Source organism: Bombina bombina, chromosome 10, assembly GCF_027579735.1.
Source record: "Bombina bombina isolate aBomBom1 chromosome 10, aBomBom1.pri, whole genome shotgun sequence".
Taxonomy (NCBI): Eukaryota; Metazoa; Chordata; class Amphibia; order Anura; family Bombinatoridae; genus Bombina; species Bombina bombina.
In genome coordinates this window covers 21,990,365-22,016,903 of record NC_069508.1, presented here as the reverse complement: position 1 = coordinate 22,016,903, position 26,539 = coordinate 21,990,365, and positions in this window count along the sequence as shown.

Below are 26,539 nucleotides of genomic sequence, written 5' to 3'. Positions count from 1 at the left end.
TCCCATAAGCATTCTGGAGTTGAGAGCAATCTTCAATGCTGTCCTGGCCTCTTCATCAGGTTCCAGTCGGACAACATAACATCAGTGGCTTACATCAATCAGGGAGGAATGCAGAGTTCCTTGGCCATGACAGAGGTAGCAAAGATAATTCAGTGGGCAGAGACCCACAATTGCTGCCTGTCGGCGATTCACATCCCAGGAGTGGACAACTGGGAGGCGGACTTCCTGAGCAGGCAGACCTTTTTACCCGGGGGAGTGGGAACTCCATCCCGAAGTATTTTCCAGTCTGATTCTCAAATGGGGTCAGCCGAAATTGGATTTCATGGCATCTTGGCAGAATGCCAAGCTCCCGAGGTACAGGTCGAGGGACCCTCAGGCTGTACTGATAGATGCCCTGGCGGTACTTTGGAATTTCAGTCTTGCATACCTATTTCCTCTGTTCGCTCTTCTATCTCTGGTCATTGCTCGAATCAAGCATGAAAGGGCGTTGGTGATTCTCATTGCACCCCTCGCAGGATTTGGTATGCAGACCTGGTGGACATGTCATCTCTTCCACCTTGGACTTCCGTTGAGGAAGGACCTTCTACTTCAGGGACCCTTCCTTCACCCAAATCTAGTTTCTCTGAAGCTGACTGCTTGGAGATTGAACGCTTAATTTTATCTTAACGTGGATTTTTGGATTTGGTCATTGAGACAATGATTCAGGCTCGTAAACCAGTGACTATGAAGATTTACTACAAGATATGGCGTAAATATCTGTTGGTGTGAATCCAAGGGCTACTCTTGAAGTAGAGATAGGATTCCTAGAATTCTGTCTTTTCTCCAAGAGGGTTTGGAGAAGAGTTTATCGGCTAGTTCTCTAAAGGGACAAATATCTGCCTTGTCTATTTTTGTTACATAAACGTCTGGCGAATGTCCCAGACGTACAATCGTTTTGTCAGGCCTTGGTCAGGATCAGGCCTGTGTTCAAGCCAGTTACTCCTCCCTGGGGTCTTAATTTAGTTCTTAAGGTTCTTCAATGGGCTCCGTTTGAGCCTATGCATTCCTTAGATATTAAGTTGTTTTCTTGGAAAGTTTTGTTTCTTGTTGCTTTCTCATCTGCTCGTAGAGTGTCAGAACCCTCAGCATTACAGTATGAATCTCCTTACCTTATTTTTCATTCGGATAAGGTAGTTTTGCGTACTAAGTTAGGGTTCCTCCCTAAAGTAGTTTCAGATCGGAACATTAATCAGTAGACTGTTCCTTCCTTGTGTCCTAATCCTTCTCAGAAGGAACGGCTTCTGCAGAATCTGGACGTGGTGAGTGCATTAAAATTCTATTTGCAGGCGACTAAGGGTTTTTGTCTGTATTCTGCTGTTTGTGGTTTTATCTGGGGAAACGTAAAGGGCAGAAAGCTACGGCTACTTCTTTCTTTGTGGCTGAAGAGTATCATTAGGTTTGCCTATGAAACTGCTGGACAGCAGCCTCCTGAGAGAGTTACGGCTCATTCTACGAGGGCTGTTTTTTCTTACTGGGCATTCAAAAATGAAGCTTCTGTGGAACAGATTTGCAAGGCTGCAACTTGGTCCTCTCCACACTTTTTTTTCAAAATTTTATAAATGTGATACTTTTTTTGCCTCGGCTGAGGCCTCTTTTGGGAAAAAGGTTCTTCAAGCAGTGGTGCCTTCCGTTTAGGTTCCCTGTCTTGTCCCCCCCCTTCTCATCTGTGTACTCTAGCTTGGGTATTGATTCCCAATGGTAAATAGATGATCCGTGGACTGGAAAACAAAATTTATGCTTACCTGATAAATTTGTTTATTTCTTGACTCGATGAGTCCATGACTCGCCCTATTCTTTTTGGACAGGGTTTGTTGGTATGTTATAAACTTCAGACACACCTGCACCTTGTTGCTTCCTTTCTCTCCTTTGCTTCGGTCGAATGACTGGGGTTGGAGGGTGCACTTTGCCGCCACCTGCTGGCAGGAGTGATATTCCCAATAGTAATTAGATGATCCATGGACTCATCGTGTGAAGAAAGAAAGTTATCTGGTAAGCATAAATTTAGTTTTTTCTATAGTCCATTTTAAAAGTGCAAACTATGGAGGACACTGATGCGTTAGAGGGTACTCTAATACCTGTTTTTATTGTGAGGAGGCTACGGATGAAGGGGTGGCCCCCGATCTGTCGGATCGTGTTGGAGGCAGACTCTTTGTGGAGGCTTGGCTAGGAGATGTGCAAGACCCTTGGGGTTTGGAAGTCATTGCTCAGGGTTACAGGATAGGTTTCAAATCTCATCCACCCAGGGGAAGATTCCTCTTATCAAACCTGTTTTCAAGACCAGAAAAACTAGATGCTTTTCTAGGGTGCGTGAGGGATCTCTCCTCCCTAGAAGTGATTGTGCCAGAACCTCTAGCATAGAGAGGTCTGGGATACTATACACGATTCTAGACCTAAAGTGCGTAAACAAGTTTGTCGGTCCCATTGTTCAAGATGGAGTCCATAAGGTCAATTCTGCCCATGTTCATGACTATGATAGACTTGAAGGATGCTTACCTTCATGTGCCAACACAAAAGGATCACTTCAAGTTCTTAAGATTCGCCTTTCTGGACCAGCACTTCCAGTTTGTGGCTCTCCCATTTGGTCTGGCTACTGCCCCAAGATTCTTTATGAAGGTTATATGGGGCTCTGCTCGCGGTGGTGAGATCAGAGGTATTGCAGTAGCATCATACTTGGATGACATCCTGGTCCAGGCTCTGTCCTGCCAGCTGTTAGAAGACCATTCAAGAGCTCTGCTACTTCTTCAATCTCATGGATGGAAGATAAACTTAGGAAAGAGTTCTCTGGTCCCCAGTAGCAGAGTGGAATTCCTGGGCATAATAGATTCCATATCCATGAAGATATTCCTTACTGACCAGAGGCGTTGCAAAATTTCTTCCTATTGTCTTGCCCTCCTGACCTCCTTAAGACCATCTGTGGCCAGGTGTCTGGAGGTAATTGGTCTCATGATGTCCAGCATAGATGTCATTCCATTCGCCAGGTTCCATCTCAGCTGTGCATGCTGAGGCAATGGAACGGTGATCACTCGGATCTAGCCCAACAGATTTCTCTACCGGTCGAGAGAATCGCTCTCTTGGTGGCTCTGTCCAGATCGCCTGTCCCAGGGGACCTCCTTCTTGAGACCATCCTGGGAGATTGTGACTACGGACTCAAGTCTATCAGGATGGGGAGCTGTTTGGGGTGCTAGGAAGGCACAGGGTCGGTGGACTTGAGAGGAATCTCTTCTGATCAAAATTTTGGAACTTCGAGCAATCTTCAACGCTCTGAAGGCTTGGCCTCTTCTGGGTTTGTCCCAGTTTATCAGATTTCAATCAGACCATATTACCTTGGTGGATTACATGGAGAAGGGACTTGCTGCTAGTTACTTAAAAGGACAGATTTCGGTGCTATCTGTGTTATTACACAAGGGGCTCACTGAGCTTCCTGATATTCAGTCTTTTGTTTAGGCTCTGTCCAGAATCAAGCCGTTAAGGTTTTGCAGAGGGTTCCGTTTGAGCCTATGCATTCAGTTGACATTAAGTTGCTGTCTTCGAAGATTCTTTTTCTACTGGCTATTGCTTCAACACAGAGTTTCTGAGATGGCGGCCTTGCAATGTGAACCACCCTACTTAGTTTTTCATGCTGATATGGCTATTCTTTGCACTGGCTTGGGTTTCCTCCCCAAGGTGGTGTCTGATCGCAACATCAATCAGAAGATCGTGGTTCCTTCCTTGTGTCCTAATCTTCCTTCATCTAAGGAACGATTACTTCGGATGTGGTTTGAGCTTTAAAATTCTATCTTCAGGCTACAAAGGATTTTAGACAGACTTCGGAATAGTTTGTCGTCTATTCTGGGAAGCACAGAGAGCAGAAGGCTTCTGCCACTTCCCTATCTTTTTGGTTGAGGAGCATTATCCGCTTAACATATGAAACAGCGGGACATAAGCCTCCTCAGAGGATTATGGCTCATTCAACTAGAGCTGTGGCTTCTTCTTGGGCCTTCAAAAACAAAGCCTCTATGGAGCAGATTTGTAGGGCGGCTACCTGGTCCTCCTTAAGTACTTTTTCAAAGTTTTAAAAATTTGACGTGTTTGCTTCGGCTGAAAGGTTTTGCAGGCTGTGGTGCCCTCAGAATAGGGTCCACCTCTCTTTTTACCCTCCCGTTTTCATTCAGCGTCCCCTACAGCTTGGCTATATGTTTCCCACAAGTAAGGAATGAAGCCGTGGACTCCTCATATTAAGATGGAAAACAAAAATTATGCTTACCTGATCATTTCCTCTCCATCTGTATGAGGAGAGTTCACGGCCCCCATCCGTTTTCTCCGTTTGGGCAGACCAAATTTTTTTCTTTTTCTTCTGGCACCATTTATACCCTGATATTTCTCCTACTGTTCCTTGTTCCCTTGGCAAAATGACTGGGGGACACGGGGAGTGGGGGAGGTATCTAAGCCTTTGTCTGGGGTGACTTTGCCTCCTCCTAGTGGCCAGGTTCTGTATTCCCACAAGTAAGGAATGAAGCAGTGGACTCTCCTCATACAGATGGAAAGGAAATTATCAGGTAAACATAATTTCTTTCTAATGACACGGTGAGTCCACGGATCATCAACAATTACTGTTGGGAATATCACTCCTGGCCAGCAGGAGGAGGCAAAGAGCACCATAGCAAAGTTGTTAAGTATCACTTCCCTTCTCACAACCCCCAGTCATTCTCTTTGCCTCTAGTACTAAGAAGAGGTGAAGTAATGAGGTGTCCTGATTAAAATTCTTCTGTCATTTTTTTAAAATTATTTTGAAGTCCTGGGCAAGATTGCTTTGCCCTTCCATCACAATTTGTGTCTGGCTGTACTCAACGTTAGTCTCTTCAGCAGGGCTGTGATGGCTTTAAAGCAGTTAGGAACTTGTAAAGTGGGCTTTGCTGTGTTTTCCTAACATGTTGCTGCCCTGGTATAGAAAGCCTTTACCAGATCTATGTGAGGAGCGGCATCCTCTCAAACTTTGTGAGTCGTCTGACTGCCGGACGGCTAGAATGCAGGTGTCTTTTGTTCTTCTGGGGCTAGAAGGCTGGCACTAAAGGGGTTGAGGACCCTCTGCTATAAGTGGGACAAATCCTGAGGGAAACTTAGGCAGTTTGCAGGCATGTTAGTCATGAAACTTAAGGAGACTAGGGATTAATCTCCTTCATAGTAAGGAAGGGGTTAACCCCCTTGGGGCTTAGATTTATTGAGTACTTTGGAGTTTTAACCTGTACTTGGGCAGCTTCCTCTGGTTGGATTATCTCAACCTCCTAGCTTGCTAGTTTGAAATAACTGAGAAGAGAGCGCGTGGGACGCCATTTCTATAGGAACTGCATAGCTCATATTGCGTTATGAGAAGCAATATCTCTGAGTTGTTTTATTTTTTCTGCCTTTTTAGAAAGCAGAGCGCTGTTTTTTTATACTTTATTGCTTGTGTCTGTACCCTGCATAGATTTGTGTGTTGTGGTGCAGTAATCTGATGGTCAGCTTTGCTGTCTAGCAAGAGGATAGCCGCAGTTTGAAGTCAGCTGTAGCTACTTGCTCCTTGTCTTGTTTTCGCAAGTCTATCTTTAATTTTGCTAAGCGTCTGTCGGACGTGCCAGGTGTGCAATCTCTGGTCCGGCCCTGGTTAGTATTGGGTCTGTGTTAAAGGGACAGTCTACCATAGAATTGTTATTGTTTTAAAAGATAGATAATCCCTTTATTACCCATTCCCCGGTTTTGCATAACCAACACAGTTATATTAATGTACTTTTTACCTTTGTGATTACCTTGTATCTAGGAACCTTCTTCCAGCCCCTGATCACATGACTGTGACTGTTTATTATCTATTGTCTTAAAATTAGCATTGTTTTGTGCTAGATCTTAAATAACCCCCTGTGCCTGAACACAGTGTTATCTATATGGCCCACGTGTATTTTCTGTCTCTTTGTGTTGAAAAGAGATTTAAAAAGCATGTGATAAGAGGCAGCACTCAAAGGCTTAGAAATTAGCATATGAGCCTACCTATGTTTAGTTTAAACTAAGAATACCAAGAGAAAAAAGCAAATTTGATGATAAAAGTAAGTTGATTAAAATTAAAAGTCCTATCTGAATAATTAAAGTTTAATTTATACTAGACTATCCTGTCCCTTTAAGTCCGTTGTTCCACCTTGGAGTCTTAACTTTTTTTTAAAGATTTTACATCAGCTTTGTTTGAGCCTATGCATTCCATTCATATTAAGTGATTTTTGGGGGGAATTCCTTCAGCTCGGAGAGTTTCTGAACTCTCTGTTCTGCTGTGTAATTCTCCTTATCTTATATTCAGAAGATAAGACAGTTCCCTGTGCCCAGTTTGGGTTTCTTCCTAAGGTTGTTTCAGATAAGTATATTATCAGGAATTTGTAGTTCCTTCTCTCTGTCTTAAACCTTCGTCTCATAAGGACTGTGTATTTCACAACTGAGAAGTTGTGCGTGCTCTTAAGTTCTTTTTGCAAGCTTCGAAGGCCTTTCGTCAGTCTTCCGCTTTGTTTTGTTTGTTTTTCCGGACAAGAACTGGCTGTGACTCAACACACAAGTAAACAGAGTAGTTAGCACAGAGCCATAGGTTCAGATCCCTGATCAGCCAGGTCGAGCAGAATGCTTCTCAGACCTTTAAGTTAAATGTGAGGGACAGTAGGCTTTTGCCACTTCTCCTTTTCTCTGGTTGAGAGGTATTATTCGTTTGGCCTATGAGATTGGGGGATAGCAATCTCCTGAGAGAATCACAGCTCATTCCACGAATGCTGTTTCTTCTTCATTTCAAACATGAAGCTTCTGGGGAACAGAATTGCACGACTGCAACTTGGTCACTTTTGCATACTTTTTCAAAGTTCTATTCTTTTGGGAGAAAGGTTGTTCAAGCTGTGGTGCCTTCTGTTTAGGTTGACCCTTCCTTATCTGTGTCCTCTAGCTTGAGTATTGATTCCCAACAGTAATTGATGATGATCCGTGGACTCACCGTGTCATTAGAAAGAAATGGATCCTAGAAATTTTATCCTTCTCCAAGATGGAAAAGAAAAGAAAATTTATGCTTACATGATAAATTTTATTTATTTCTTGACACAGTGAGTCCACAGCCCGCCCTGTTTTTCAGACATTTTTTTTGTTATATAAACGTTCTGCACCTTGTGTTATTTCCTTTCTCTCCTTTTCCTTTGGTCGAATGACTGTGGGTTGTGGGAAGGGAAGGGAAATGATACTTAACAGCTTTGCTGTGGTGCTCTTTGCCTCCTCCTGCTGGCCGGAAGTGCTATTCCCAACAGTAATTGATGATCTGTGGACTCACCGTGTCAAGAAAGAAATACATTTATAAGGTAAGCATAAATTTCATTTTTTGTTTTTACCTCTGCTTACCTTGTATCTAAGCCTTTGCAGTCTGCCCCCTTATTTCAGTTTTTTTGACAGACTTTCATTTTAGCCAATCAGTGCTGACTCCTAGGTAACTCCACGAGGATTAACACATTGCTATCTATATGGCACACTTGAACTAAGACCATCTAGTTGTGAAAAATGTCAAAATGCATTTAGATAAGAGGCGGTCTTCAAGGGTTTAGAAATTTGCATATGATACTACCTGGGTTTAGCTTTCAACTGAGAAATACCAAGAGAACAAAGCAAAATTGATGTAAATTGGAAAGTTTACATGTTCTATCTGAATTTTTTTTTTACTAGACTGTCCCTTTAAGGGAGTAAAAGAAAATGGGAAATGCAAAAAAAAAAAAAAAACACTATTCCCATAGGGGACGCTTCCTTCAAACAAATCTTAAAAGAAATAAAACCCAAAAGCAATATATAAAAACACCTGTCACATTGGTGTGAGCTACCAACAAGAGCTCAACAAGGGCATAAAATACAATACAAAGTCCTTATAATCCAACATCCAATGGAGGGCAGCACTTTGTCAGAAGGATGGTCAATTCCTGGTGATGGTGATTCTAGAAAAAAGGAGACAGAGGCACCAACATGGCCTAGTAACGTCTATACACTAGAAAAACAATATGGAGTAGAATGATACTCACAAACAAAGAGCACCCAAAAGTGCCAATCACGCGGATTGGATCAATTAGCAGTGGTCCAGCTCACAGGTGATATGCTCAGATGAAAAACAGGAGGCAGCAAACAGAAATTCTATTCCTGTGAGTGACATAAAATAATATCCATAGCCTAGTACAGTTTGGGTATGCAAAGTGCACAATTATTGGTCAGACTTACAGAAAGCAGCGCGCCGCCAGGTGCAATAGAGGCAATCCGGAACCTCTCAGTCGCCCAGCGGACTGTGCTCAGGAATAGATGGCGTCCGTTCACCAGCCACACGGTATAGATCCAAGGGATAAGTCCAAAATAAATACAGCAAGTGTATCAGATAAAAGAATGTATTTATTAAAAACAAAGTGATGCGTTTCTCAGCCCACAAGGGATGTTTCCTCAGGCTGAACAATAAAAATATAACATTGATACACTTGCTATATACACTTACAAACCATATCATTGGTTAATTAATGCACCCACCCTCTTCCCTAAACCTAATTAATCAATATACACCTGTTGGTAACCTCTTGTATCCTAGATGTCATAGATAAAGCAACATACTAACACCTAGTTAATTAATATACACCTGTTGGTAACTTAGCAATAAAACAGCTGATGGTAAATATTGCTATTTGTGTCAGCAATGTCATTGAATAAAGCAACATGCTTACCCCATTCATTTTGTAAAAGAGGGCATGGCCCTAACTACTAAATAAAATAATAATTCAGAAGTTTTACAAACTACCTCAATCAAAAAATAGTATATAGAATTTAAAACCATTAAATTTGGGCCTAAAAAAATCAATTTTATACTGGCTATAGGTGTGATATGTAATTTAGGCCTAGTGAGACTGATGGTCATGGTAACAATAGCCTTGTCTGATTTTATTGTAGGATCATAACGAATCTTTAATGATCTTCATAAGTGATGTATAGTTGTACTGAAACTGACAAATGTGAAGAAAATATTTGCAGATCGCGGCTCTCGACATAACCCTTGAGGGGTGGTGTAAATACGAAAGGCCAATGGTGTGCCAGTTGATTCGTGTCTCTATAGGGGCGTGTATGTAAACGTCGTCAATGGCGTCAGGATAGGGTGTGTGTGAGCCTGCCTAATGTCCAATGTTGCTCTAAGTCGCATATACTGACGTTTATCCATAATGTAACATACATCATGTGTGATGAGCTCCGTGCAGCCACTTATACCAGGACAAGAATATAATGGAGATATCAGCATATAACCAATATACCATAAACTAACTATTAACGTAGTGATCCAGAATCAAGACAAATCGTGATAAGACGATATCAGCTATTCCTAACATCTGTGTTACCAAAGGGATGTTGATAACACAGAGGCCAAGACTGTATGTGATGATAATAGAGAGGAGGATAACTAATGTAATAAATGGATATGTGCTCGGTGTGGGACTATTGTGATGTGTGTACCTATGCTCAAAGGGTACCTAGTGCGATTGTGAATAATAAAATAAAGTACTACTCATAGAATGACAAGTGATAATATGAATAATTTGGGATAAATGCTAAAACATCCCCATATAGCCAAAACTTGGAAATGCTAATCAGGTCAATATGGTAGGTATATCCAATAATAAAAGAAAGAGAAATAAACATTAACAAGTACTAATACAAAGTGTTGTTCAATAAGAATAAGTATGTCTATAAGTGTCTACCTAGTAGGGGGGATGTAACGGGGTATCAAATACCCCTACAGTGATGATCAAGGGGTATATGACCCCTGATAGTGAAAGTGAATATATATAAGGAAGTTTCCTACTGCTAGGAAAAAAAAGGGTAATGGCAATTGTGAAAAAAATACAAAATACATGAATCTAATGTGCCCCATCCCTACAAAGACCCTAAAGATTTGCTTAAGTGTGTGTATATCTAAAAAAAATTATAATAAATAAAATAATGTCACTTAGTGACAAGTGACTCCAAAAATAGTATTTGAGATTCCCTCGGTGACAGCTATAAATGTTTTATCTCTCCAAAATAGGAGGAGCTATGTCTCCAAACAGATAATTAAAAATTCCCTCTGTGACAACTGTGTATTTTTTCTCTCTTCAAAATGGAAGGGGCTATGTCCCCAATCAGACCAAATACCTATGGGCCCAGTCAATGGTCCAAAGTGGAAAACTTATACATCTGGATATGATGTGTAATATTATCTTATCTTTATATAGCTTAGATGTGGCAAGGAGTATCGTATGGAGTATAATTGGTAAAAATTTGTGGACTTACTGAATACCCAAACAAAAACTGCTAACAAGGATACACAGGATGACGACCAATATGTTGTCTCCAAATATAATTCAATTCAATGATGGGAAATTTGAACTAGTTTTAGATGAATGCTGCCAAGTCAAGATGTTCATTCAGGCCATTAGGCTGAAGAGTCTGCAATTTAGTGATCCAATCGGATTCACGTCTCCTAAGGGTCATAAATGCATTGGCTTGGACTCATGTTCAATAAGCAATATTTTCATGGGATTCTTTTGTGTCCCATGGGCATTTTGGCAGTGTCTTGAGACACTGTGACTTTTGGATTTATTTTTAATATTAGTGGAGTGTTCGCCCCATCTCTTTTTTACTTTGCAACATGTGCGGCCCACATATTGGACCCCATATTTGCAATTTAGCAGATAGACCACGAAAGTGGACTCCAGGTCATGAAGTTTTTAATACTAAATGTTTCACCCGTTGTCTGGGAATTAAAAGTGGATTTATGGTGTGAGATGTAAGAACACATGTCACAACGTTTCTTACCACATTTGGAAATTTTATATTTGGGTCTAGCCTCATCTAAGAAACTAAGCTTGGGTGTAGGTTTATCTCTCACAATTTTGCTCGGGGACAAAAGGGTCTTGAGTGTGGGGGCTCTTCTATAGACCACTTTTAGTTTGTCTCCAATAATATTCATGAGTATGGAATCGTTTGTTAATATGGGCCAATGTTTGTTAATATGGGCCAATCTCGATGTAATTCAAGTTATATCTAGTGATAAAATGGGGGGGAATTCCTATCTTTAAAGTTCTCCTTGGCTACCTTATTTCTACAAAAATATTGGGTACGGTCCTCCTCTCTCACCCTAGTGAGTTCTTTAGATATGAGTTCTTTAGGGTATCCCTTTTCCAGGAACCGGTCCCCAAGATCCTCAGCCTGCTCGTCATAATCAGATAGTGTGGAGCAATTTCTCCTAATCCTCTTGAATTGGCCATATGGCACATTTGTTTTCCAGCTCTGATAGTGATTGCTCTCAAAATGTAAAAAACTATTGCAATCTACTGATTTGAAAAAGGTCTTAGAAGAAACTGCTCCATTGGGCCCCCTAGTAAGTACTAGGTCCAAGAATTCAATACTATATTTATGTATATTATGAGTGAAAGATATACCAAAAGAGTTATTATTAAGGTGATTAATAAAATCTATAATGAGTGTATGTGGACATCTAAACATGAACAAAAGATCATCAATATAACGGCCATAGAACACCAGGTTCGCTGCGAAACGGGATTCATAAATAAAAAGTTTTTCAAATTGACCCATAAATAAATTTGCGAACCTGGTGCCCATGGCCGTTCCTTTCATCTGTAAAAAATATTTACCTTAATAAAGAAAATAATTGTGTTGTAAAATAAAAGTGATGAGATGGATGATGAAATCAATTTCTGTGTCGGGCATGTACATATCTTGTTCTAAGTATGAACGCACAGCTTGAATCCCCAACTCGTGTTTGATATTAGAGTATAGGGCTCCGACATCACAGGTGAGCCACCAGCATTCATCATCCATTGTTGTGACTTGTAATTTAAGCAACAGGTCTGTTGAGTCCCTGATATAAGATGTCAAGGACACTACAAACTTCTGCAAATAAAAATCAATATATGCAGATAGGGAATCGGTTAAACTACCAATTCCCGAAATGATAGGATGAACCTGTGGTTTGAGGGGGTCCTTGTGAATTTTAGGAAGATGGTAATAAAATGCAGTGCTGGGGTACCTGGGAAAACAAAATTCCATTTCTTTCTTAGTAAGAATACCCTTATCAAGGCCCGAATAAAGTATATCATATAGTTCTTGTTGATATTTAAGAGTAGGGTCACCATACAAGGTTTTATAATACACCTTATGATTAAGGATACGGTTGGCTTAAATGGTATAGTCCTGCATGTCTTGCAGAACTATCCACCCGCTTATCCGCCTGCCTGATCATAAGGTTGGATTTCCTTGTGGGCCCCATTGGGGCCTTCCTCTCACCAGGACTCAAATTATTCTTATACCTCAATTTTTTAATTTTCTTAGATAATTTGTCCAAATCTTCTAGCACTAGGTTAGAAACAATATCAATATTATTAGTGTGAGATTTAGGGGGTATGAAAGAGGATTTATTTTTTAAATTGGTATGAATAAAATCATCGAATAAGTCTTCCATTAATGTGTGTGGTTCATATGAGATACAAATGTCTCTCACTTGTGAGCTCTAATCGTTCGTGACAATAGGTCTCAACAGATTATCTTTCATCTGTTTTTCTGCAAAATATTTTTGCAGAGATAGCTTCCTCTGTAGCTATTAATGTCCACATATAATTTTTAGACATTAAAGTGGTTGAATGGACAAAAAGATAAGCCCCTACCTAGGACCCTAACCTCATCATCGGTAAGGGGATGGGAGGATAGATTGAAAATTCCCTTCTTTAATCTCTGCAGTTTGTCCTTTTTGCGGGAGAGGGCTCGTCCTCTACATCCCCGCTTCCTAGTTGCCTTTTGAACCTTTGGGGTAGAGATGGACCTGAGGCAGACTGCCATACTGGGGGGTCCTGTGGATGGGAGCTGGTCCCTAACAAATGTGACTGGGCAGATGGTGATGGGGAAATATTATTAGTAGAGTGTATGTCGAGAGCCGCGATCTGCAAATATTTTCTTCACATTTGTCAGTTTCAGTACAACTATACATCACTTATGAAGATCATTAAAGATTCGTTATGATCCTGTAATAGAATCAGACAAAGCTATTGTTACCATGACGATCAGTCTCACTAGGCCTAAATTACATATTACACCTATAGCCAGTATAAAATGTATTTTTTAGGCCCAAATTTATTGGTTTTAAATTCTATATACTATTTTTTGATTGAGGTAGTTTGTAGAACATCTGAATTATTATTTTATTTAGTAGTTAGGGCCATGCCCTCTTTTACTAAATGAATGGGGTTAGCATGTTGCTTTATTCAATGACATTGCTGACACAAATAGCAATATTTACCATCAGCTGTTTTATTGCTAGGTTACCGACAGGTGTATATTGATTAACTAGGTGTTAGTATGTTGCTTTATCTACGACATTGCCGACAAATAGCAACATTTATCATCAGCTGTTTTATTGCTAGGATACAAGAGGTTACCAACAGGTGTATATTGATTAATTAGGTTTAGGGAAGAGGGTGGGTGCATTAATTAACCAATGATATGGTTTCTAAGTGTATATAACAAGTATATCAATTTTATATTTTTATTGTTCAGCCTGAGGAAACATCCCTTGTGGGCTGAGAAACGCATCACTTTGTTTTTAATAAATACATTCTTTTGTCTGATACACTTGCTGTATTTATTTTGGACTTAGCTCTTGGATCTATACCGTGTGGCTGGTGAACGGACGCCATCTATTCCTGAGCACAGTCTGCTGGGCGACTGAGAGGTTCCAGCTTGCCTCTATTGCACCTGGCGGTGCGCTGCTTTCTGTAATTCTGACCAATAATTGTGCACTTTTGGGGCCCGATCCGATATGCAGCGTCGCCCGCAAATGCCGGCGACGCTGAATTTTGCGCTGGTTTGGTATCCTATATACGGCGTAACCTAGAAGTTACGCTCGTATATTTCTGCCGCCAGCTATATTAACTATATTAACCCTATTTATATTAGGGTTAATATAGTTATTATATTATATATATTAACTATATTATCCCTAATTATATTAGGGTTAATATAGTTAATATTGTTATTATATTATATATATTAAGTATAATAACCCTATCTAACTCTAACATCCCTAACTAAACTCTTATTAAAATAAATCTAATATTAATATTATTAATTAAAATATTCCTATTTAAATCTAAATACTTACCTATAAAATAAACCCTAAGATAGCTACAATATAATTAATAATTACATTGTAGCTATTTTAGGGTTTATATTTATTTTACAGGTAACTTGGTATTTATTTTAACTAGGTGCAATAGCTATTAAATAGTTAATAACTATTTAATAGCTACCTAATTAAAATAATTACCAATTTACCTGTAAAATAAATCCTAACCTAAGTTACTAATACACCTACACTATCAATAAATTAAATAAACTACAAATATCTAACTAAAATACAATTAAATAAACTAAACTAAATTACAAAAACAAACACTAAATTACAAAAAAATAAAAAATAAAAAATACAAGATTTTTAAGCTAATTACACCTATTCTAAGCCCCTTAATAAAATAATAAAGCCCCCCAAAATAAAAAAAATTCCCTGCCCTATTCTAAATTTAAAAAGTTAGCTCTTTTACCTTACCAGCCCTTAAAAGGGCCTTTTGCGGGGCATGCCCCAAAGAAAACTGCTCTTTTGCCTGAAAAAAAAAACACAATACCACCCCCCAACATTACAACCCACCACCCACATACCCCTAATCTAACCCAAACCCCCCTTAAATAAACCTAACACTACCCCTCCTGAAGATCTCCCTACCTTGTATTCACCCCGCCGGGCAGAACTCTTCATCCGATCCGGGCGATGTCTTCAAGCAAGCTGCAGTGAAGTCTTCTTCCATCCGGCGATGTCTTCAAGCAAGCGGCAGAGAGTCTTCTTCCATCCGGTGATGTCTTCAATCAAAGCGGCATCTTCAATCTTCTTTCTTCGCTCCTCCGCCGCGGAGCATCCATCCGGCACGACGACTTCCCGACGAATGAGGTTCCTTTAAATGACGTCATCCAAGATGGCGTCCGTCGAATTCCGATTGGCTGATAGGATTCTATCAGCCAATCGGAATTAAGGTAGAAAAATCTGATTAGCTGATTGAATCAGCCAATCAAATTCAAGTTCAATCCGATTGGCTGATTGGTTCAGGGGGATTAAATTAGGGGTTAATAATTTTAAAATAGATGGCGGCGGGGTAGGGGCTCACTTTAGGGGGTAGGTAAGGTAGATGGCGGCGGGGTAGGGGCTCACATTAGGGGGTTATAGATTTAATATAGCTGGCGGCGGGGTCCGGGAGCGGCGGTTTAGGGGTTAATACATTTTTTATTGTTAGGATATTGAGGGGGGATAGCGGATAGAGGGTTAGACGTGTCGGGCTATGTTTGGGAGGCGTGTTAGACAGTGCGGGTGATTTTAGAACTTAGTCAGGTTTTGTAGTGCCGTAAGTCACTGGCGACTCCAGAAATTTGTTCTTACGCAGATTTCTGGACATCGCTGGTTTATCCGACTTACGGGACTTTAGCATCTGACGGCGCCGTATATAGGATAGCTCGAGTTGCGAGCTGAAACTGCGGGCGGCGGGGGTTCCCTCGCTTACGCCGCAAACTACGCTGCATATCGGATCGAGCCCCTTATTGGCACTTTTGGGTGCTCTTTGTGAGTATCATTCTACTCCACATTGTTTTTCTAGTGTATAGACGTTACTAGGCCATGTTGGCGCCTCTGTGTCTCCTTTTTTCCTTTAAGGGAGTGCCCCCTTAATCCATACCACTAAAATAATTGCTTAAAGGGACATTAAACCCTAATTTTTTCTTTCATGATTCAGACTAAGAAAACAATTTTAAACAACATTCCAATTTATTTCTATTATCTAATTTGCTTCTTTTTTTAGATATCCTTTGTTGAAGAAATAGCAATTCATATGGGTCAGCCAATCACACAAGGCATCTATGTGCAGCCACCAATCAGCACCTACTGAGCCTATCTAGATATGCTTTTCAGGAAAGAATATCAAGAGAATTAAGCAAATGAGATAATAGAAGTAAATTAGAAAGTTGTTTAAAATTGTATTCTCTATCTGAATCATGAAAGAAAAATTTTGGGTTCAGTGTCCCTTTAAGGACCAGGACTATTTTTACATTTCTGCCGTGTTTGTGTTTAGCTGTAATTACCATTATTTTCATCATATCTTATAATTTACTATAAAAAAAAAATATAAAATATGAGGAAAAAATGGAAAAAAACACACTTTTTCTAACTTTGGCCCCCAAAATCTGTTACACATCTACAACCACCAAAAAACACCCATGCTAAATAGTTTCTAAATTTTGTCCTGAGTTTAGAAATACCCAATGTTTACATGATCTTTGCTTTTTTTGCAAGTTATAGGGCAATAAGTACAAAACCATTTTTTTTTTTCAAAATTAGCGCTAGTTACATTGTAACACTAATATCTGTCAGGAATCCCTGAATATCCCTTTACATGTATATATTTTTTTAGTAGACAACCCAAAGTATTGATCTACGCCCATTTTGGTATATTTTATGCCACTATTTCACTGCCAAATGCAATCAAATAAAAAAAAAATCACTAACTTTTTCACTAACTTTTTCATAAACTTTAGGTTTCTCACTGAAATTATTTACAATCAACTTGTGCAATTATGGCACAAATGGTTTTAAATGCTTCTCTGGGATCCCCTTTCTTGAGAAATAGCAGACATATATCGATTTGGCGTTGCTTTCTGGTAATTAGAAGGCCGCTAAATGCTGCTGCGCACAACACGTGTATTATGTCTAGCAGTGAAGGGGTTAATTAGGGAGCTTGTAGGGGTAATTTTAACTTTAGTGTAGTGTAGTAGACAACCCAAAGTATTGATCTAGGTCCATTTTGGTATATTTTATGCCACCATTTCACCGCCAAATGCGATCAAATAAAAAAATTTGCTAACTTTTTCACTAACTTTAGGTTTCTCACTGAAATTATTTACAATTAGCTTGTGCAATTATGGCACAAATGGTTGTAAATGCTTCTCTGGGATCCCCTTTGTTCAGAAATAGCAGACATATTTAAATTGCTTTTTGATAATTAGAAGGCAGCTAAATGTCCCTGCGCACCACACTTGTATTATGCCCAGCAGTTAAGGGGTTAATTAGGTAGCTTGTAGGGTTAACTTTAGCTTTAGTGTAGAGATCAGCCTCCCACCTGACACATCCCCCCCCGATTCCTCCCTGACCCCTCACAAACAGCTCTATTCCCTCCCCCATCCCACAATTGTCACCGAAAGTCTGCCAGTACTAAAATAAAAGCTTTTTTTTTTTTTTGTAAGCATCTTCCTATTTGTGGCTATTTTAGGTACTGGCAGCTGCCTGCCAGTACCCAATTTCTTAAAAAAAATTTGCTTTTTTAATTTATTTTTTTCATTTAACCCCATTTTTCTGTAGTGTAGCTGCCCCCCATCAATATAGTACCCCCTACCCCTCCCAGATCCCCTTTACAAAGAAATATTTCCCCTTTTCCTCCCTCTCCCATAGAAATACGAGTGATCGTGCACGCTCCTCGTGCACGCGCATGCAACGCACGTCCCTCGAGCACGCGCACACGCGCCTCGTGCACATACGCACGCTCCCACCAACCTTGCTGGAACTAGTCCAGCGATGGGTCACCCACCCACCTCCCTGCAGCTGCTCCCACCCACCAACGATCGCCACCATCGCTGGCCCTCTCTGCATCTGTGTGCCAAAAAGATATTGCAGTGATGCCTCAATATTGAGGCATCACAGCAATACCTTGAAAGTGGCTGGAAGCGATCAGGATCGCTTCCAGCTGCTTTAAACCCCTAACAACGTACAGGGTACGTCGCTGGTCTTTAAAGACCAGTTTGTGTATGACGTACCCTGTACGACGTGTGTCATTAAGGGGTTAAGCAACTTTCTAATTTACTCCTATTATCAATTTTTCTTTGTTCCCTTGCTATCTTTATTTGAAAATCATGAAGGTAAATCTTAGCAGCCAGCCCATTTTAGGTTCAGCACCATGGATAGCGCTTGCTTATTGGAGGCTTACATTTACCCACCAATGAGCAAGCATAACCCAGGTTCTCAACTGAAATTGGTCCTGCTTTTTAAATAAAGATAGCAAAAGAACGAAAAAAAATTGATAATAGGAGTAAATTAGAAAGTTGCTTAAAATTGCATGCTCTATCTGAATCATGAAAGAAAAAAATTGGGTTTAGTGTCCCTTTAAGAGGACTTCTTCTGTAGTTACATTATCAGATTGTGCACTGTGACTGGACCTGGGAACTTGAACCCTGATGTGAGGTCCAGAGCAATCTTGTTGTGCTGTACACCCTTCAAGTGCCACCAGGGACCAGCATTCCTGGTTTTGGGAGTGCTAATTATCTAGTAGCTCTATGCCCATTGCCCAGTGATTTAAGCTCTGTAGTAAATTAAGCTTTCTCCCTCCCATACAAACACCAGGCAAGGCTTTGTGCAGTAGAGTAACTCACTTTAATGGTAAAACCAGTGTTTTTATACAGTACAAGCTGTGAACATGCATTTTTCTAAAGCCAATTACGTACTGTCCCCAGCTCCTCCCCCATTATGTCCAGATTAAGTCCACGACAATTCATTACTGTTGTGAATTCATCACCTGGCCACCTGGAGGTGGCATACACCCTACACCAGAGCTTTATCCCTCCTACTTACTTTACCCTCCCAGAATTTTCTTGGCCTATGCTAGGAGCAGGTGAAGGTAGAGGTGCTCAGGATTTATTGAAACTTTACAGGGATATTAATCCCTATTTTTCCCTCAATGGATAGTTTATGGAAGAGAGACATAGGAAAGTATGAACTGTTCAATGTAAACCTCTTCTCTGGAGTTGTAGTCATAAACCTGCCACGGGTTTTGCTAGGACAGTTCCTTAAAGGGACACTGAACCCAAATTTGTTATTTCTCTGCGTCCATAGAGATGAACGCAGAGGGTATTTTGTGGTTATGGGCGTATTCCATTAGGTGTAGAATTTTGATAGCGTTATCCTTGGTTTCTCTGTAAGGGGTAAAACCTGCCTGATTTAACTGGATTAACCCCTTAACGACCAACGACGTATGGGGTACGTCCTGCAAAAAAATGCAGTTAACGACCAAGGACGTACCCCGTACGTCGTTGGTCTTTGAAAGCCCTGGAAGCGATCCTGATCGCTTCCAGCCGCTTTCATGTTATTGCAGTGATACCTCGATATTGAGGCATCCTGCAATAACAGTTTTGAGCAGTCCGATTTAGAGAGAGCCACTCTGTGGCCCTCTCTGCATCGGCCATTGATCGCGGTGTTCGTTGGTGGGTGGGAGCTTATCCAGGGAGGCGGGTGGGGGCGGCGATCAATGGAGGAGGGGGGCAGGATCGCGTGTGGGGTGCGTGCCAGAATGCGCGCACGTGCACGGGAGAGTGCGCGCGCACGTGCACGAGGGTGGGTGCGCCCGTGTGCGGGTGGGAACCCTACACTATGGAACAAGTATAAGGACTCAGTGGGAGAGACTCAGTGGGAGAGAGGGTATAAATAAATAAAATTAGTAATCTGGGAGAGGGTTGGGGGTTGTGGGGGGGCAGCTACACTACAGAAAATAGTTGTTTTTTTTAATAAAAAATAAACAAAAACGTTTTTAATTTCAAACTGGGTACTGGCAGACAGCTGCCAGTACCCAATATGGCGCACAATAAGTCAGGGGGGGGGGGGTTAGAGAGCTGTTTGGGGGGGATCAGGGAGGTTGGGGGCTAAGGGGGGATCCTACATAGCAGCATATGTAAATATGCTCAAAAAAAATAATAAAAAAATAAAAGATAGCTTTTATTTTAGTACTGACAGACTTTCTGCCAGTACTTAAGATGGCGGGGACAATTGTGGGGTTGGGGATGGAAGAGAGCTGTTTGGGAGGGATCAGGGGGTGTGATGTTTTAGGTGGGAGGCTGATCTCTACACTAAAGCTAAAATTAACCCTGCAAGCTCCCTACAAGCTACCTAATTAACCCCTACACTGCTAGCCATAATACTTGTGTGATGCGCAGTGGCATTTAGCGGCCTTCTAATTACCAAAAAGCAACGCCAAATCCATATATGTCTGCTATTTCTGAACAAAGGGGATCCCAGAGAAGCATTTACAACCATTTGTGCCATAATTGCAGAAGGTGTTTGTAAATAATTTCAGTGAGAAACCTAAAATTGTGAAAAATGTAACGTTTTTTTTAATTTGATCGCATTTGGCGGTGAAATTGTAGCATGAAATATACCAAAATTGGCCTAGATCAATACTTGGGGTTGTCTATTACACTACACTAAAGCTAAAATTATCCCTAAAAGCTCCCTACATGCTCCATAATTAACCCCTTCACTGCTGGGCATAATACATGTGTAGTGCGCAGTGGCATTTAGCAGCCTTCTAATTACTAAAAAGCAATGCCAAAGCCATATATGTCTGCTATTTCTGAACAAAGGGGATCCCAGAGAAGAATTTACAACCATTTAAGCCATAATTGCACAAGCTGTTTGTAAATAATTTCAGTGAGAAACCAAAAGTTTGTGAAAAAATTAGTAAAAAAGTGAACGATTTTTTGTATTTAATCGCATTTGGCGGTGAAATGGTGGCATGAAATATACCAAAATGGGCCTAGATGAATACTTTGGGATGTCTACTAAAAAAAAATATATACATGTCAATGGATATTCAGAGATTCCTGAAAGATATTAGTGTTCTAATGTAACTAGCGCTAATTTTGAAAAATAATGGTTTGGAAATAGCAAAGTGCTACTTGTACTTATTGCCCTATAACTTACAAAAAAAGCAAAGAACATGTAAACATTGGGTATTTCTAAACTCAGGACAAAATTTAGAAACTATTTAGCATGGGTGTTTTTTGGTGGTTGTAGATGTGTAACAGATTTTGGGGGTCATAGTTAGAAAAAGTGTGTTTTTTTCAATTTTTTCCTCATATTTTATAATTTTTATTATAGTAAATTATAAGATATGATGAAAATAATGGTATCTTTAGAAAGTCAATTTAATGGCGAGAAAAACGGTATATAATATGTGTGGGTACAGTAAATGAGTAAGAGGAAAATTACAGCTAAACACAAACACCGCAGAAATGTAAAAATAGCCTTGGTCCCAAACGGACAGAAAATGGAAAAGTGCTGTGGTCATTAAGGGGTTAAAGATGGTAGAATAGTGTTAATGCGGGTGGCTAGTATCTTTGCATATATTTTGATGTCTGTGTTTAGAAGATGGTTTGCCTGGTTTGGGGATTACGACTACTTGTGCTTTTAACATGGATTGTGGGAAAGGGTTATTGTGGAACACCTTGTTAAAAAGATGTTTGAGATGGGGTATAAGTAATGATGAAAATGTGTGATAATATTTACCTGAAAGGCTGTCAGGGCCTGGACTTTCCCTGTTATTTAATGATTTAATGGTTGCAAGTAATTCTTGGTGGGAAATGGGTTTGTTAAGATACTTAAGTTGGTCAGATGATATTGTGGGTAACTGTGTACTGGTAACGTAATCAGTCATGGGCAGGGAGGGTATTTGTGTTGATGTATCTGTTTGGATATTATAAAGAGAGGAGTAGTAGCTGTGAAAGGACTGAAGGATATCTTTGGTAGTTTTAAGGGTAGTTAAGGAATTGGGTTGTTGGATTTCGTATATGTGTGACTTTAGTCTCTTCTTTTTCAGTGCCCTAGCTAATAATTTACCTGATCTATTGCTTTCATAATAGAACATGCTATTTGTTTTTTTGTGCGCAGCGTTTGATATTCAATTTGTAAGAAGCTGTCCAACGCGAGTCTAGCTTTTTGTAAATCGGTTGTTACGAGGGGATCAATTGGGGACAGCTTGTGGGCCTAATCTAACTGGGCAAATGAGTCTGATAAGTCTTTAAAGGACTGTTGGTGTATTTTCTGATGTTGGGCTTTGAGCTTGATCAGCTCTCCCCTGAGCACACATTTGTGTGCCTCCCATAAGGTATATTTGCTGTCAACAGAGTGGAGGTTAAGAGTGAAATATTCTTCAATGGTTTTGTTAAGGTGTGTAACTGTATCTGGGTTATTTAATAGGTTTTCGTCTAATTTTCATTGATATGGTGTTAAGGGTATGTTGTGTAAAGATAGTTGAAGTTTTACAGCCGAATGGTCAGACCATGACATGGGGGATATGTTGCATCTATTGACTAGGGCTAAATCTGTTTGATTTGAGAATATATAGTCAAGCCGACTGTAAGATTTATTAGGATGAGAGAAAAAGGTATAATCATGTGTGTCTTGGTGAATAAGGTGCCAAGTGTTGTACAGATTGAGATTTCTCAGTCCCTTCTGAAAAGTGTTTGTAACTTTTTGGGGAATTTTAATGTTTGGATTGGAGCTATCCTTAGAAGGTTGTAAGGGGATATTACAATCTCCTGCGACATAGGTGGGTCCTTTAGTGATGTCTGTAATTTTGTTGAAGATATTTTTTTGGTTGGTATTCGGGGCATATATATTTATTAGTGTGATAGGTCTGCCATAAAGCAGACCTACTAGACCTAGGTATCTTCCGTCAGAGTCTTTTGCGGAATCTAGGAGTGTAAAAGGAATTGATTTATTAATAAGGATGCAGGTTCTGCCTTAGAACTGTTGTAACTATGGTAATGGGTAGTAAATGTTTTACAGAAATATTTGGGTTCTCTATTCCGTTTAAACTGTGTTTCCTGCAGATACAATATATCTACTTGTCTTTTAGCTAGATCTAACAAGGCCTTCGATCTTTTATGGGGCGAATTTAGCCCTCTTGCATTTTAGGAGAGAAGGGTTAACTTCTGCACTTTCTCTTTAGCCATTTTTGTTTTTGTTTAAGGGGATGTGTGTGATTGTTTGGCAGCAAAGGGGAGTACAAATTGCAGTAATACAGTGTATGGGTGGGTGGGTGTAGGTTCCTGCAAGCGAAAACAATGCATATAACATACAGTTTGAAAAGAGATAAATCATGGTGAACAATATAACATTCACAACGGTGCTAAACATGGAAATAACAACAAGGTAAAAAAAGAAAAAGTCTATCTTCCTATTTTAGGGCATAAATGAGAGTGGTTAGGGGGTATTAGCACTACAAGCCCTATAACGTGTAGGTCTGATAACCATTTTGGAAGAGTAGAATATCCTGGCCAGAGGGAATTAAGAAAGAGAAGGAAGGGAATAGAAGGTGGGAGGGTTGGTTCAGGGATAGGAGAGGGGGTAGAGGGAGTAGGGGAAAAAGTGCACGGAGCTATAATTTTAGAAACCAGCTAGGTGTCAAGGGGTTACAAACATTTACTTGCCCAGTCTGACGGGGAATGTCTGTCACATATCAGTTCAATTTTCAAAGTCTCCGTAAACTGGAGGTGGATTATTTGTTAGGTTGAGCGGGTTGAAGAAGTAGGACTAGAGGCAGTTTGACTTTTGGGCAGGGCCTCTGTTGGTTTATTCTTCTTTAGTGTGACAGTATGCCACGATTCGGCTGGGAGGCTTTGTCTCTTGGGTGGAGGAGTTGAGACACTTTATAGCACTTTGTATCAGCCTGGACTCTCGCTTTCAGGAGAGACAAGCAGAGAGAGACCGAACAAGGAGGGTCCTCCCTTCCCATCCTCCTGTTCGTCCGGCTCAGGTGGTATCCTCTACCCCTTCTGCAGCTCTAGTTACCTCAGTGGAGGAACCCATGGACCTCTCCTCCTTCAAACCTTCAGAGTCCTAGAGACACACAAGAAGGAGACTGAGACTATGCTTTTATTGTGGCTCTAACTCCCACCGAACTAAAGGACTGTGACATTCGGCCGGGAAAAGCCAATGCTTAGAGGATAACACAGGGGTACCTCTAAGCATAATCTCTACCAAACCCCCTCACTCCTCTCGGATCCTGGTACCTGCTACCCTTACCTTCCTTCAGAATACTGTCCACACTCAGCTGGTCTACCTCTTCTACAGAAAAGACGTTGTCTCAAGATAACTACCCTGGATGGCTCCCCCCTTGGTTCAGGTTTGATCCATTTTGAGTTAGCACCTCTGACCCTGACCATCGGTGTTCTTCATACCGAACAGCTCCGGCACCGGTCCTCTGACTGGATTTGCCGTCCAGTCCCGGTACACACCGCTGTTGTGTGGATACAGTGATGAGACATATGACCTAGCTGAGCGCTGTTTGTCAACACATATTTCTCCTACGGAGATAATTTGCATGCGCTATTATACAGTGTTTGCACAGCGCTGTAGGCCTTGCAGTGGGCTCAAAGGCTTGTGCCGCATGTTCTTTTGGCGCCATCCCTGGCTCGGCTTGAACTACTGAGAGGTAATGGAAGTAGGAGGGATATTTCAGTGCTCTGTTTGGGGTGTGTCTGCCTCCTGGTGGCCAAGTATTTCCCATTGGTTATGAATGGAATATGTGGACTCTCACTGCCAAGTAAGAAAATAATTGATTAGGAAGCATAAATGGTATTTTTAGCCTTTATTTATATGAGAGGTATGTGTAACTTTACTAGGTTGTGGCCCCTTTAAGATTCGGTCTCTGCTCAGAACCAGCATTTCTTTCATGTAATTGGCAAGAGTCCATGATCTAGTGACGTATGGGATATACAATCCTGCCAGTAGGGGCAAAGTTTCCCAAACCTCAAAATGCCTATAAATACACCAAACTTTGCCTCCTATGGAGGTGGTGAAGTAGGTTTGTGCTTGATTTCTACGTTGATATGCGCTTCTCAGCATTTTGAAGCCCGATTCCTCTCAGAGTACATTGAAAGTCAGAGGGATGTGAAGGGAGTATCACCTATTAAATTCTATGGTTTTCCTTGCGGGAAATCTTTTTCATAGGTTCTCTGTTATCGGTCATAGAGATTCATCTCCTACCTCCCTTTTCAGATCGACGATATACTCTCATATTCCATTACCTCTACTGATAACCGTTTCAGTACTGGTTTGGCTATCTGCTATATGTGGATGGGTGTCTTTCGGTAAGTATGTTTTCATTACTTAAGACACTCTCAGCTATGGTTTGGCAGTTTATGTATTTATATAAAGTTTTAAATATATGTATTGTACTTTATATTTGCCATGAGCCAAGTTTATGTATATTTCCTTTTGCAGACTATCAGTTTCATATTTGGGAAAAAACATACGGCTAGATTACGAGTTTTGCGTTATACTGAAAAAGCAGCGTTATCATGTTATAACGCTGCTTTTTCACTACCGCTGGTATTACGAGTCTTGCAGATTTAGGGGCACCGCACACTTTTTTGGCCTTACCGCAAATCAACTTACGCAATTTGCGTATAGTCTATTTTCAATGGGACTTCCATAGCACCGGTATTACGAGCTTGTCCTGGGTGGCCAAAAAGTGAGCGGTACACCCTATCCCGTCAAGATTCGTACCTCATTTTAAAGTTAGTAGCTATGTGTTTTACACTACAAAGCCGTAGCATAAAACTCATAACTAAAAAGTACACTAACACCTATAAACTACCTATTAACCCCTAAACCGAGGCCCTCCCGCATCGCAAACACTAAAATTAAATTATTAACCCCTAATTTGCTGCTCCGGACATCGCCGCCACTATAATAAACATATTAACCCCTAAACCGCCACACTCCCTCCTCGCAAACACTATTTAAATATTATTAACCCATAATCTGCTGTCATTATCATCCCAGCTACCTACCTACATTTATTAACCCCTAATCTGCCGCCCCCAACGTCGCCGCCACTATATTAAATTTATTAACCCCTTAATCTAAGCCTAACCCTAACACCCCCAACTTAAATATAATTAAAATAAATCTAAATAAAACTTACTATCATTACCTAATTAATTCCTATTTAAAACGAAATACTTACCTGTAAAATAAACCCTAAACTAGCTACAATATAACTAATAGTTACATTGTAGCTAGTGTGACAGAACCCAAGGCATAGTAATGGAAGGTGTCTATATTCCCTCAAAAGTGCTGCAGTGCGGGGTATGGTCTGACAACCCCAGGGAGAATTGTTATGTTTGTTTGCCACATAGAGAAAATATGTGATTTATTTCTGGGTCCCTGGGGTGGAGTATTTGGAGAGTAGGGTGGGCCAGTGCTCCACCCCGCAGTTTGCAGGTAGCACATTATGTCAAAAAGTCCAGTCCAGGAATTCTGTCTGACTCAGCTAGCTACTCACCTGCATGTGGTAATTGACAGCAGGTGCTAATAAAATCCCCAGTCAGGGGTTGAGAGGTAGATTTGCCAGCAGTAAAGGGAAACTGCAAACACTCTCCTGAGAGACTGAGAGGAATTATCTCTAAAGGACAAAGTTTGAAAGGTCTGTGCAATATTACTTTTGTGAAAAGCTACTTAGTGCAGACAGTTGTACTTGTTAGTAAGTGCTCAGTGGAGCAAGCCTCATTTGTTTTGTTTATGTTTATTTTGCCTGGTTTTGCCAGACCT